A 15,632-nucleotide genomic window follows, 5' to 3' on the forward strand; every position below is an offset into this window, starting at 1 on the left:
CTAGGGTTTAGGATCCTCTTCCAAGCTCATTCAAGTTACTGGTGTTGGAAGTAAATGCTTGGTGCCACCAAGTGAAAATAGCACTCAGGCAAGTTTTCTCAGCAAGGCAATTTACTTCTATAGAAGGATGCGTCTCACGGATGGAGCAATGGTGAGAGCACACTGGACAAGGGAGGGGAAGGGAGTCTTATTCCTAATGCATGCAGCTAGCCCCTACTGCTGTGTCTTTCCCCTATTGGCTAGGGTTGGACCGCACAGTCTACGCTAATTCTGATCAGCTATTTTAAAGAGAGTGAGGGTACAAGCCGGAGTGGTGGGGTGAGTAGTTTTGGTGGGAGGGACAGTTGCAGAACAGGTGACTAAGGATGCCTAAGGACAGAACAGGTGACTAAGGGTGACTAAGGACAGAGCATGTGACTAAGGATTCCTAAAGACAGAACAGGTGATACAGGCTAGGAGGGTAAAGAATGAGGACGTTAAACTTTAAAATGGAGAACAAAGGACAGGGAAGCTGAACATACTGACATACTGGTTCTTTGAAGAGGAACTCAGAATTCATTGTACTTAACAATTTTTCTCCCTCTTGAATTTTAAAGGAAGTTGACAGGCTAAACTTTGAAGAGGAATTTACTGTATCCTACCTTAGTAAAATTCAGTTCCTTGAGATTGTAGGACTGGGGTGTCTGCTTTCTTGTTGGATATTGGCTGGGATCACTCTTAGCTCCTGGAAGCCATGCAAGCCCTTGCCACATGGCCCCTCCCATAGGCAGTTCTCAACAGGGCTGTTTGCTTCTTTGAGGCCAGCATGGGGCTCTCTCTCACTTCAAATCTCTCTAACCCTTTCCATTTTCTGACCTTTCAACTCTCTTTTAAAGGTCTCACTTGATTTGGTCAGGCCCACTCAGGATAATCCATCATTTGATCAAGTTGAAATTGATTCAGAACTTTAGTTATATCTGCAAAATCCCTTCCACTTTTTCATATAACATAACTTAATCATGGGACTCACAGCCAACCACATTCCCAGATGTGTCTCACACTCAAGAGGAGGGGAATATTATGTGAAATCTATACTAGCCACCAGGAATTTTAGAGACCATCTTAGAATCCTACCTGCCAGTGTTGAATTGTTTTTCATGAAAAGATATTAGCTGTTAATATATTAAGTATATTAACCATTAAAAATGCAAAAAGATGGATTTTTAAAAATATATAAGTAGTGTGCTATCATATATATTTCTGTCTTTGACAGACTGACTACGCAGAAAAAAATGGACTCCAATACAAGAAATCAGAATTATATAATTAAGATTGATTTGAAAGATTATTGGAACTCTAAAAATAGAGAATATAAGTATATTTGATAAAGTGAAAATCTTGGATAAACTGAAAAGTAAATATTAATAAAAATATTGATAAACTGAAAAATAAATATTACATGGACCAGTCTCCAAGTCCAAGACAATAGAGTTAACAGAAGAAAACTTAACCAAAGTTATGCAGGCATTAAAAAAGTTTACTCTTTTAAATAATTCTTGATTCAAAGAAGAGAGGTGGGTACTACAATAACAATTTAGTGACAAAAGATTATAGAATGATAAGCATTCCAGCCAAAAAGTTAGGGAAAGGAAATGAAACATAATCAAGGAATACAGGAAAAATAAATTAATTATAACAAAGCAAAAATTAAAAAATTAAAACATTCAAAGTTTATTTTTTATGTTTGAAAAAGCAGTGAAGAATGTGGAAAGATATGTACTGACTTAACAGTGAGTGGTAATCCTTTGGGGTGCGAACATAATTGTCTTTTTTGTGGTTTAAATTTGTTATAATAAGCTTGGATTACTTTCATAATTAAAATAGATGATAGGTTCACAAACAAGGAATATTCTGGTGTTTAAAGATCAGCTAGAAAGTTCCAATTACTACATAAACCATTTCTCCAATATCTTTTTTTTTCCCTCTTTGTTGAGACAGGGTTTTGCTCTGTTACCCAGGCTGGGCTCAAGCAATTCTCCTGCCTTAGCCCCCCGAGTAGCATGGATTACAGGCATCTGCCACCATGCCTGCCTAATTTTTTGTATTTTTAGTAGAGAGGGGGGGGGTTTCACCATGTTGGCCAGGCTGGTCTCGAACTCCTGATGTCAGGCGATCCACCCACCTGGGCCTCCCAAAGTGCTGGGATTACAGGCGTGAGCCACCACGCTCAGCCCATTTTTCCAATATCTTATGGAACATATTTAAAAATTCATCATACAATAGTTCAAAATTAATGTCTCAAATTCCAAAATACAAATATTATATAGGCATTGTCTCAAAACTCAAATAATAAAGCTATAAAATTATAATTTAAAAATAACTGAAAAAGAAAGTTAATTATTTTTGACAGGTATTTTGATTTTTAAATTTTTTTAGTGATTATAAATGTCTAGGTTTTTGTCTTTCTCTTAAGTCAATTTTGGCAATTTATCATTTTCCTAGGAAATAACCTATTTTCTCTGGGTTTTCACATTTGTTGGAATGAACTTGAACATCAACTTCATTTTATTTTTTAAAAATTGTTTCAGTATTTTCAATATAATTTCTCATTCTCAATGTCTATAGTTATATTTTTTCTGTTTTTCTTAATTAACATCGCCAGACTTTTACACACTATATATATATATATACACACACATATTTTCCCCCCCCCCCCAATGAACTAGCTTTTGGATTTATTGAAAAATTGTACTATCGCTTCTTTTGCCGCTCCTGGGGCTGCTTGTGTGCTCGTTCGGTGTGGACCTGGTACCTCTTTTGTGAAATGGCAGCTGAGGAGACGACGGAGCTTCCCACGGCCGACGAAAAGCCCAAGGAAGGAGTCAAGACTGAGAACAACAATCATATTAATTTGAAGGTGGCGGGGCAGGGTAGTTCTGCGGTGCACTTTAAGATTAAGAGGCATACACCACTTAGTAAACTAATGAAAGCCTATTGTGAACGACAGGGATTGTCAATGAGGCAGATCAGATTCTGATTTCATGGGCAACGAATCAATGAAACAGACACACCTGCACAGCTGGACATGGAGGATGAAGATACAATTGATGTGTTCCAACAGCAGACGGGAGGTGTCTACTGAAAAGAGAACCTGCTTCTTTACTCCAGAACTCTGTTCTTTAAAGACCAATATTACATTTGCAATTAGAAAACTGCAATTTGGTTCCACCACATCCTGACTACTACAGTATAGTTTTCTCTGTTCTTTCATTTCCCCCTTCCCCATTCCTTTATTGTACGTAAAGGAACCGGTGTATGTGCACAAGCATATCGCATTTTTTTTAAACCAAACAGCCAATGGTATGTTTCGACTGACGTCAAACTGATGTCAAGTGGAGACAGGATGGGGAAAAATACTGACTCTGTGAAAATACCCCCTTTCTCCATTAGTGGCATGCTCATCCAGCTCTTATCTTTATATTCCAGTAAGTTATTTTGCTCTCACTGTTTTAACAACAACAACAAAAAAACATAAAACTCCTTGCATACCCTGTTCAATTGGAGAATTTTAATGTTTTTCGTTTTTCATTGTAAAACCAAGGACAATTTAATAACGTTTTTCTACATAGCTGTTACATGTAGGGCAATCTGTCTTCAGGTAGGGATAAATTACACTAAAACAAACCAAAAAAAAAGAATCCTAGATAGTTTTCCCTTCAGATCAAGCATCTTGTTGTTTAAATAAACTTCTTGTTTTAAATGAAAAAAAAAAAAGAAAAATTGTACTCTCATTCTGGTTTCTAAGTTTTGAATTTTTGATGGCTGTCTCATATGCTTGGCTTGCCTTGCTCTCCTGTAGCACTCATATTTCTGTAAGGTAGATTTCTAAAAGGAGGATTAAGGACTCACAAGGCTCAGATATTCTGAATTTGGGTGGATGCAGCCTAATTGCCCTTCCAAAAAGAAGGTCTATGCTTATACTTCCACAAGTGACTGAACCTGTTTCTCCAAACTTCTTCAACTCTGGATACCACCTATCTTAGTACATTTTCCAGTCTGATGTGCAAAAACATGACATGGCCTATTTAAGTGCATAAAATTGATCAAGAGTAAGGACAGTCTATTGAATAGAAAAGAAGATAAGTTATCATGGTCAGTAAGAATAAAATGAGCCAGGATATTAAACATAGAAGAGTATATAGGCCTATGAAAAGAGAGAAAATGAAGAAAAGAAACCAGAATTGTGGAATTTTTTTTTTTTTTTTTTTTTTTTTTGAGTGCAAGAAGAAGGGTAGCCTCTGTTTGCAGGAAAATTGGAATAGGAATAATACAAAAAAATTTAATTAAAAAATAGAGAAAGGAGAGCCAGGGTAAGTGGGAATTTGATGAGGTTTGGTTGCGGTTTCAGTTAATGTTCTGCATGTGTACAACTTCAGACTGGCCAGGCATTGGGTCTCCACTTTATGTCAATGATAAGATGAGGTAATACAGTAAATAATAATGGGGAAGCGAAGAACAGCGATCAGGCTGGTGGGCTCCACCTTGCAGGGGAGGTCAGGAGGAGGTCTGGCATGAGTGGTGGGTGACACAGGCAAGGGTCAAATTCTAAGGGAAGAAATTGAGTTAGGCACAGAAGGGCAAAATTGACTTGGGTGCTCAGGAGCGTCTGTGGCTGTTACCCCTGGATTCATTGTTTCCAGGGCTAATAAAGGAGCAGCAGAAGCAACTCAATGTTTTTTGTATTTGTTTGTACCAACACGTTCTATTTTACAAATATTTGCGTTCGTCTTTCATAATAGCCTTCTATTGCTGACTGGACCAAAGCCAAACTCAGCCTCCCTCCCTGACCTTTCTGCATGATGCCGCCCTTTCTAGCACCTACCCACGGCACTCTCTTGTTGGTTTCCTTCCTCCCATATGTCACAGTCATTTTCTTCACACACTCGACTTATTTTCAGTTTTTTAATCTCATGCTATCCATACCCAAAGCAATGCTTTCTCTTGGCCCCGATCTCATATTTCACAAGTAAAATCCAATCCTAACCTAAAATAGTCTTTCCTTTTGCCAGAATATCATGGGTGATGTACTTCTGTGAGCATATATCTCAGAGCTGCTCCACAGTCTTCTATTAGTATAAAGCGGAGAAGGCTGAACAGATTACTATGAGGCCCTCATGCTCTGAAGTTGGGTTTGGAGCGTGTGGTGTTCTTAGCTTTGGAAATTCCTCCACCTACTGGTTGCCTAAAATCCTGTCTGTTCACATTATATAATGAGGTTCGCAGTTGTTTTATGAGATCAGCCTATTTTTAAGAGTAATGGGCCTCTTGTGAATGATAACACATTTCTAGGTCACTTTGAATTCCTAAAATAAAATTAAAAATGTGTTCTAAAGACAATATTTTCTTATCATAATAGAAAATGTTTTCAAGCAGATGACAAATTTCTTAATGCTTTTTAACAACCATTAGGGGGCAGAAAATCATTATACAGCATAACAATTCAATCCACGTTAGGCTAGAGAAGGGAAAGCCTATTTTAGGTGTTAGTACCAAAATCAAGTTATTTTTCAGTGCAATCATTGATTTGGTGCTTGGGCATCTTATTTACAAAAGAAGCCTTCGGTAGTGGCTTTATTTTTTACAACTTGCTTCCTATCAATGTATCAAATCAGATGAACCTTATTCTGAAGGAAACACTTTAACGACCAATTTGACATCTTGGGGCAGGTTTGCCAGATATGACTAGTAAGAATAGTTGAAATATGTTGATAAACTAAAAGTAAGTTTATCTCACTAAAAATTAGAGAAATTCGTAATAAAACAATAGATTTATGGCTGCCAAAGTTTCAGGAACTCCCTTTTCAGTCACCCTATCAAACCATGGATTCAAGCATGGTTAAAAATAGTTCGCTACTTCTTTAACAGCTTCTTTTCCAAAACAAACTCCTTAAAGATTAGAACGCAATTATTATCTCTACTTCTCACTTCCATTCCCCCATCAGTCAGCCTTTCACCTCTCACCCCACGGATCTTCTCATGGAATGCCACCCATGACTTCCTCATGGCCGAATCCAGGTTCTCCAGTTAGAAAGATTATCAACAAGCAGTTGCTAATTTAAGTTTAAGAGAAATGTATTGAAAGTATATTACAAGCTGGGTGCAGTGGCTCATGCCTGTAATCCCAACACTTCGGGAGGCTGAGGTGGGTGGATCATTGAAGCCCAGGAGGTCAAGACCAAACTGGCCAACATGGAAAAACTCCATCTCTACCAAAAAAAAAAAAAAAAACCACAAAAATTAGCCAGGCATGGTGGCATGTACCTGTAATTCCAGACACTCAAGGGGCTGACGTGGGAGGATCACCGGAGCCTGGGGAGGTCAAAGTTGCAGTGAGCCATGATCACGCCACTGCACTCCAACCTGGAAGACAGAGCAAGACCCCATTTCAAAACATAAATAAAATAAAATAAAATAAAATGGCCAGGCGCGGTGGCTCACGCCTGTAATCCCAGCACTTTGGGAGGCCAAGATTGGCAGATCACAAGGTCAGGAGTTCGAGACCATCCTGGCCAACACGGTGAAACCCCGTCTCTACTAAAAATACAAAAATTAGTCAGACGTGGTGGCAGGCACCTGTAATCCCAGCTACTCAGGAGGTTGAGGCAGGAGAATCGCTTGAAAACAGAAGGCGGAGGTTGCAGTGAGCAGAGATCGTGCCACTGCACTCCATTCAGCCCGGGCAACAAGAGTGAAACTCTGTCTCAAAATAAATAAATAGAAACAAATAAGTAAATAAATCAACAGCACCTGAAATTAAAGGAAGAAGCATAGGTAGCAAGAGTTAATCAACACTCTTATCAGATAAGGGCCCTTTGCTGGCATTACATTTATTTCATCTTGGGATCACTTGGCTCAAGTGTCCAAGTCCTCGTAAGTCAGTCCAGTCGGCTGAGCTTGGGCCACATACTCAGCTGGTGGCTTGGAGTGGCAGTGCAGAATGCCCTGGGAGTCTTAGCACAGGTGCACACACTGGGGGAGGAGTTATTAAGTGGAAATTCTCTCTCTCTCAAACAGGGAGGAAAAAAAAGAGGTAGTGTGGTCAAAAGAGAAAATGCCCACCACAGTTTTCATCCTTTCTGATTTCTTCATAGTTTTCGCACCAGATGTAACTCCTGTGATGGCTAATTCCATGTGTCAACATGACTGGCCAAGGGGCACCCAGATTAAACGTTGTGTCTGAGTTTGTGAGGGTGTTTCCAGACGAGGTTAGCATTTGAATTAGTGAATTCAGTAAAGCAGGTTGGCCTCCCCATTGTGTGTGGGCATCATCCAATCTGTTGGGAGCCTGAATAGAACAAGAAGTGGAGGAAGGAGGAATTCTTCCATTTTTTGTTTCCTGCCTGCCTGCTTAAGCTGGTACATTGGTCTTCTGACCTTGGACTGGGATTCACACCCATATGTGCACATATATACACACACACATACACACGAACACACATATATATACACCTATATATGTGTATACACACACACAATGAATTGGTTCTGGTTCTCTGGAAAACCCTAATATGACTCCTTTCTTATGTAAAGTCCCTCTTCCCACTCAATCCTACTTTCCTTCCGAACTCACTAACTATTCCTTCTCCATCTCTGTTTTCTTCTGTGTTCTTGGCTTTCTTTTCTTCTTATTTCATTGTTTTCCATCTACTTGTCACATCAAGGACCACCTGTATGCCTATGACTCTCTCAATGTGTATTTTTTTATTTTAAAACTTTTTTTTTCCTTTTGCTTTTTTTCTCTTCTTTATTTCTGAATGATCAATCTGTATCTTTACAGATGCAACATATTCAACAGCTCGTGTCCCTTGGATGGCCCACCAGCACCCCACTGCCCCACTTCCACCCTCGTGCTCTCCCTTCCTCTGCCTTCTTCATTTCCATGAATGGTACCACAATCCACTCACCCAGTCATCCAAGCCACAGACTCACTCTTTCCAAATACACTCAGTCATCAAATTCTGCAGACTGAGGCACGGTGAACCAGCTCACCCCTGTAATTCCAGCATTTTGGAAGGCTGAGGTGGGTGGGTCGCTTGAGCCTAGGATGTCGAGACCAGCCTGGGCGAAATAGGGAGACCCTGACTCTTAAAAAAAAAGAGAACAGTCTGCAGACTGTGCTTCCTTAATTTCACTCAAATGTCTCCTCTCCTTTGTATTCCCATTGCTACTGTCTTGCTTCAAGTTCTCTTCATCTTATCTAGGGTACAGTCTCCCAACCGGAGTCCACATCTTCAATTTTACACCATTCCAATCCATCTTCCACACTGCTCCCAGAGAGATATTTCTGAAAAAAACAAATACGACCAGATTTATCTCCCTTGTTAAAGCCCTTTATAACTTCTGCTGTCTACAGCATAAAGTGCAAACTCCCTCACATGGGATCAAAGCCCTTTATAAATCAACCCCTCCCTACTTTTCCAGATTTGTTTCTACTCAGATCTACCTCACACCATAAGCATCAGCTTGGCTATTTCCGTGAACTTTGCCCATGTTGCCCTTCCCCTGAAATCGGCTTCCCTCCCATGTTCTCGTTCTCTCTCTCTCTCTCTCTCTCTCTCTCTCTTTAATTAGAGATGGGGTCTTGCTCTGCCACCCAGGCTGGAGTGTAGTGGTGTGACCACAGCTCACTGTAACTTCAGACTCCTGGGTTCAAGCAATCCACCTGCCTCATCTTCTCAAGTAGCTAGGACTACAGCCGTGCACCACTCCGCTAGCTAATTTGTTTAAAAATTTTCATAGAGATGGGGTCATGCTATGTTGCCCAGGCTAGTCTCTAACTCCTAGGCTCAAGCAATCCACCTGCCTCAACCTCCTGAAGCTCTGGAATTACAGGTGTGAGCCACTACACCTAGCCACCTACCATGTTCTTTTTTTTTTTTTTTGAGACAGAGTCTCACTCTGTCACCCAGGCTGGAGTGCAGTGGCGCGATCTCAGCTCACCGCAAGCTCCGCCTCCCGGGTTCACGCCATTCTCCTGCCTCAGCCGCCGAGTAGCTGGGACTACAGGCGCCTGCCACCACGCCCGGCTAATTTTTTGTGTTTTTAGTAGAGACGGGGTTTCACAGTGTTAGCCAGGATGGTCTCGATCTCCTGACCTCGTGATCCATCCGCTCTCAGCCTCCCCAAAGTGCTGGGATTACAGGCGTGAGCCACCGCGCCCGGCCCATGTTCTTATAATAAATACTTTTAAGACTTAACTCAAAGCCACCTCCTCTATAAAGCCTTTCCCAGTTCTCACCTCTGTCTCCTCAATGATAGAACTGACCACTCCCTCCTTTGGGTTCACACTTGACCCCCATACCTGTTTACCTGGCAGTCTCTCCCGTCTAGTCTGTCATACTCTCAACAACCAAAATGGTGTTTCACCCATCTATGCATTCCCAATACCTGTCATAGTATCCAACACTTAAAATGCTCAGTAAATGAGTACAGAAGTGAATTTGTGACTAGAGAGGGTGGAGAAAGTCTACACACTCAGCCGAGGAAACTCAGGGAAAACAGAGTCACTTTTTTTAGAACCAGCTGGGGCTATCTCGAGCCATAGTGTATGCCAGTGACTCTCCGCTCTGTTTGCACAGTAGAATTGCCTGGAGGGTATTTAGAAAATATGGATGGCGGGGTCCTAAAAAAGCCAGTTAAATCAGAATCTTTAGGGGTGAGCCTAGACATGGGTATTTTTTAGAGACACCTCTGAGATTCTAGTGTGCAGTCAGAAACAAGAACCACCGGTGCAGAGCATTCCTGAAATGACTGCAGACAGACTACAGGGGAATGAGAGCAGACTCCTACGGTGCTGCTGAGCAGAACACCCAGGTGGCAAATAGCTCCTCCTCCAAGGGAAAAGCATGAGCATCACTGGCCTATGACACAGGCACAGCCTTGTAATCAATGATGAGGAATGCCTTCAAGAGCGACGCCAGATGGTACCACTTAAATATTTTATGACTCAGCTCCAAGGAAGTTTGTTGAGAGGAAATACAGGTTGAGCATTCCTAGTCTGAAAAATCTGAAATTAAAAATGCTCCAAAATCCGAAACTTTTTGAGCACTGACATGGTGCTACAAGTGGAAAATTCCACACTTGTCCTCATGTGACAGGTTAAAACGCAGGTGTACAACACATAGTTTATTCAGAATGCCTCCTCACCCCTAGAGGACCCACTTCCTGGTCTTTCAACTGCTTCTGATGTTTCTTCTCACCTAAAAAAAAAAATACAGGGTACAGTGTGCAGTAGCTTTTTTTTTTTTTTTTTTTTTTTTTGAGACAAGGTCTTGCTCTGTCACCTAGGCTGGAATGCAGCAGCACTATCACGGCTCACTACAGCCTCGAACTCCTGGGCCCAAGAGATCCTCCCACCTTAGCCTCCAGAGTAGCTGAGATTACAGATGTGGCCACCACGCCCGGCTAATTTTTTAAATATTTTGTAGAGACAGGGCCTCGCTATGTTGCTCAGGCTGGTCTCAAACTCCTGACCTCAGGTGATCCACCTGCCTTGGCCTCCCAAAGTGCTGGGATTACAGGGGTAAGCCACCACGTCCAGCCATACAATAACTTTTTAATCAAAACAGCATCGTAGTGGATACTGAAAGCCTACCACTGTTTGTTGTTGTTTATAGCTATTCAGGTTTTCTGACAGTGCTACTGTGCTGTTTACTTAACCTTTACTCATTCTTTTTTTTCACTCATTAAAATTTTTCCCATTTTTTCATTTTTCATTAACAGTATGTCATAGTTTTTACTATTATGTACTTATGTGTGAATAAGTATAAAAAAAAGATTGCTCCTCAGTAGCACATAAATTCAGTCAGGAATGATGGTAATACCAAACAACTACAGACTGTCCACATGGGTGGCTAAGATAGTGACACTTTTGCTTTCTGATGGATCAGTGTACTCAAGCTTTCTTTCAGGCACAACCTTATGTAAAATATTACATAAAATTGCCTTCGGACTATGTTAATAAGGTTATATAAAACATAAATGAGCTGGGCGTGGTGGCTCACAGCTGTAATCTCAGAACTTTGGGAGGCTGAGGTGGGCAGGTCACCTGAGGTCAGGAGTTCGAGATTAACCTGGCCAACATGGTGAAACCCCGTCTCTAATACAAAAATTAGCTGGGTGTCATCCCATTACTGGGGATATACCCAAAGGATTATAAATTATGCTGCTATAAAAGAACCCACACCTGCACACGTGTATGTTTATTTAACAGCACACTATTCCTATAGACTTGGGAATCAACCCAAATGTCCATCAGTGACAGATTAGTTCAGAAAGAAATGCTTTATATACACCATGGAATACTATGCAGCCATAAAAAAGGATAGGTTTCGTCAGCTGTAGGGACATGGATGCAGCTGGGAAACCATCATTCTTAGCAAACTATCACAAGAACAGAGAAACCAAACTGCACGCATATTTCCTCCTCACTTAGGTCAGAGGAACTGAACAACAAGGATCACTTGGACTCAGGAAGGGGAACATCACACACGGGGCCTATCATGGCAGGGGAGGGAGGAGGATTGCATTGGGAGTTATACCTGATGTAAATGACGAGTTGATGGAGTGCAACAGACTAACGCACAAGTATACATATGTAACAAACCTGCATATTTATGCACATGTACCCTACAACTTAAAGTATAATAATAATAAATAAATTAAAAAAAAAAAATTAGCTGGGTGTGATGGCGCATGCCTGCAGTCCCAGCTACTCGGGAGGCTGAGGCAGGAGAATCGCTTGAACCCGGGAGGTGGAGGTTGCAGTGAGCCAAGATTGCGCCATTGCACTCCAGCCTGGGTGACAAGAGTGAGACTCCATCTCAAAAATATATATATATAAATAAAAATAAATGACTTTCATGTTTAGACTTGGGTTCCATCCCCAAGATAACTCGTTACATATATTCAAATATTCCAGGATCCAAAAAAAAAAAAAAAGATGAATTCTGTAACACTTCTAGTCCCAAGCATTTTAGATAAGCGATACTCAACCTATACTTACAGAGATGCAAACCTTCCTCCTTCTCATGGAAAACACTGCAGGAGAGATCTTGGGAGCCCTTTAGTTCACTGACAAGGAAAGGGAAAGAAAGTAAAGAATTTTGGAATCCCACTCTGTTGGGAATCTTTTGGCTGTAACAGAAACAAAGGAAAAAGCTTAAGCAACTCTAAATTTCAAGATTAAGATTCAACATTGTTTCAGGCATAGTTGGATCGAGGACAGAAATATGTCATAAGGGAACTTTCTCTGTTTCTCCATCTCTTGGTTCCACTTTTCTCTGTGTTGGTTTCAGTTTCCCATAAGGTTAATTCATGTGGCAGCAAAAATGGCCACCAGCAGCTATAGGCCCGTCTCATCCTTACATGTACCTAGTAGTCCAGTGAACAGAAAGTATCTCTTTTCAGATGCTACAGAATCCCAGAGATGACTCTATGTAACCCAATCACATCATATTCTTATCCCTGAACCTGGGGCTAGGGGAATGCAATTCTCTCTTCCAGAACCATAGGGGTGGAGTCAGTCTCATCTGAACCACATAGATTAAGAATGTGGGGTGGCACTGTTCTCCAAAGAGATGCTAAATAGGAAGAGATACGTCTATTTCATGTGATTCAACTGGTATACCCTCCTGAGATTATGATCCTGTTATAATTACTCTTCTTTGGTTACAATCCAAAGAATCTGACTCTGGATAATAAGGAAAAAAATACCATAAGATATTGGTTCACTCACACAATCAAAGGGAAAGGTAAAAAATCGGGCCTTGAAATGATCAGGAACCAGGATAGTCTAAAGAAAGGGTAACAGAACTTACGGGCAGTCCTTTTAGACTGATGGATCTCCAACCACTTGCAGTCATCATTCGAGATTCAGATTCTACGGAGACAAAAATCTGATTGGCCTATATCCAAGGAAGAGGGAGCAGGCAGGTGGAATCGGGTTTGACAGTCCCATCTGTGCAAGAATCAAAAGAATGAGGGAGGGACAGTTTTCCTAAGCATAAGCAAGATGCTGTTCCTGGAAGGGAGAAAGGACGTTGGGCAGTAATAAACAAAAGCCGTTCAACCACACACCCAAATGGTCCCTGTCCCTCTTTCACTCTGCTCTCAAATCTCAGAGGCCAGAGCAAGTAAGGATTCAATAAAGACCAAGCCAACTTTCTGCAATTTTGCTTCCTATATTAGCTAAAAGTATCCAATGTGTTTGCAGTAAAATGTTCTAGCTTGGATCTGAAATCTCAAACATTGAATAACAATTACAGAAGCTTTCTAATGTCGCTCTGTTCTTGAGACTTCTAAATGCATGCTTCTGCACAAAGACCTGATCTGCCTGGAAGAGGGTCATCTTTTCCAGTATCAACCACTTGGGGAAGCAAAGGATTTGCAGGACTCAGGAAAAAATCTCTTAAGTGACTATCTGGACGTAAAGGATCTCGCTATAACAGTGCAGGAAATGAATTGGAGCAGGTCAAGACTGGAGAAGACAGGAGGCAGGGAGACCGGTGGGATTGTAGGTGGTATGTAGCAGTCTGTGGTATAGATGTGCCAGTACAGGTTTTACCAGCCTGCTAGTTATATAAAGTTTACAATCAATGCTGCAACCTTGAACAATAGTCATTTTGCTTATATGCAAATAATTGTAGGATACATTCCTACAACTAAAAATGCTGAGTCTGAGGGTATATATATATTTTTTCAAATGGGGTCTCACTGTTGCCTATACTGGAGTGCAGTGGTGTGGTCACAGCTCAGTGGAGCCTCAGTATCTCAGGTTCAAGAGATCCTCCCACTTCAGCCTCTAGAGTGGCTGGGACTACAGGCATCCACCACTATGCTTGGCTAGTTTTTAAATTTTTTATAGAGACAGGGTTTCACTATGTTGCCCAGGCTGGTCTTGAACTCTTCAAATCAAGTAATCCTCCTGCCTCGGCTTTCCAAAGCGCTAGGATTAAAGGTGTGAGCCACCACACCTGGCCCACATTTCTAATTATGACTGATACTGTTAAATTGCCCTACATAGAGATTCTACCAGTTTACACTGCCAACAAAGAAAGCCACTGGCCTAGATCAATGATTCTCCAACTTTAGTGTTCACCAGAACCACATGGAGGTCTTGTTAAAACCTCCATGTGGTGGGCCCCAGGTCCAAAGTTTCTGATTCAGAAGGTCAGATGTGGGGCCTAAGAATCTGCACTACTAAAAAGTTGCCAGATGTATTTTGAAAATCACTGCAACAGATCAATTTGGCTTCCACCACTTTATAGACCTGTTCTCCCCAAGTCGGGAAGTTCCTCTTCAATTCTGTGAGCTTTTCTCTATCTCCATTTTGCTTAACTTTTCTGCTATATTTTAGATGTCTGTCTTTTTCTTTCTTTTCTTCTCTTTCTTCCTTTTCTTTTCTTTCTCTTTCTTTCTCTCCCTTCCTTTTCTTTCTTTCTCTTTTCTTTCTCTCCCTTCCTTCCTTTTCTTTTTTTTTTCTTTTTTTCCCTCACTCCCTCCCCTCCCTCCTTCCTTCCTTCTTTCCTCTTTCTTTTTCTCTCGCTCTCTCCCTTCCTTCCCTCCCTCCCTCCCTCTTTCTTTCTTTCTTCCTCTCCCTACCCCTTTCTCTTCTCTTCTCTTCTTATTTGGTCCTGTTAAGTATTCTTTCCTTGGCTCTCCTGTCCCTAAATGGACTCGGGCTTCATTTATTAGCCCACAGCTTTTCACCCAGAAGGAAAGCTCATTCCTTCTCAAGACTAAAAATATAAAGAGAATGTAAAGGCTGATGGGTGCCGGGTGGCAGGCGCCTATAATCCCAGCTACTAGGGAGGCTGAGGCAGAAGAATTGCTTGAACCTGGGAGGCTGAGGTTGCAGTGAGCCAAGATTGCACCACTGCACTGCAGCCTGGGTGACAGAGAGCAACTCCATCTCAAAATAAATAAACAAACAAACAAACAAATAAAAAGAATGTAAAGGCTGAAGCCATCTTTTGATCCCAACAGGAGAGTTTGCATTGCTAAGACAGAAACCAGATCCTGATGACATTATTTGAACCCTCTCTATTCAGCCATACCCGATGCCAGCCTTATTTTTTTTTTTTTAATCAGAGCAATTAAAAAAAAAAATCAAACAGCAATTTTGATGGCAATGCCCTATCCCAGCTTTTCCTCACTCCCAGCCCCCTTCTGCTCCCTGAAGCAAGCTCATTGTTAGGCAGTTATTTTCTTGCATATGACAGTAAGTAATTTTTGCTTTTTACAAAATCAGGACACTGACAAATGTGTCTTGAAGAAGGCTTCATTTAATTTCCACAAAGGTGATCCTGAATACTTTCAACTATTTGAGTTGCTTAATCTGATATTTGCTTTACTTGCTTCCATAATTCTAAATAAGGTGTTTACTTCAATTTTTAAAAATCTATTGTAGATGTAATCATCTACTGAGTTTATAAGAGATCAGCTTCCAGCTAACTTACACCTTACCCCACTTCCTGTATTTCCCATGCTTTATAATTAAATACATCACACTTTTGGTTAAAATAGTAGTATTGCTAGGGCTGGGCGTGGTGGCTCACGCCTGTAATACCAGCATTTTGGGAGGCCAAGGTGGG

General features: G+C 41.1%; 1 long non-coding RNA gene and 1 pseudogene across 1 annotated transcript; one reads left to right on the forward strand and one right to left on the reverse strand.

Moving 5' to 3' along the window:
- Nucleotides 1-2,680: 2,680 nt before the first annotated feature.
- On the forward strand, nt 2,681-3,304 carry LOC116275248 (annotated as a pseudogene).
- Nucleotides 3,305-7,675: 4,371 nt separating this feature from the next.
- Nucleotides 7,676-13,790, reverse strand: LOC103883502. The gene is made up of 4 exons (XR_002521438.2): nt 12,858-13,790; nt 12,044-12,111; nt 10,186-10,238; nt 7,676-8,323 (listed from the first exon to the last, which is right to left on the reverse strand). It is a non-coding gene; the product is annotated as an uncharacterized LOC103883502 (long non-coding RNA).
- Between the last annotated feature and the right edge of the window lie 1,842 nt (nt 13,791-15,632).

The sequence above is a fragment of the Papio anubis genome, chromosome 6 (genome assembly GCF_008728515.1).
Source record: "Papio anubis isolate 15944 chromosome 6, Panubis1.0, whole genome shotgun sequence".
NCBI lineage: Eukaryota > Metazoa > Chordata > Mammalia > Primates > Cercopithecidae > Papio > Papio anubis.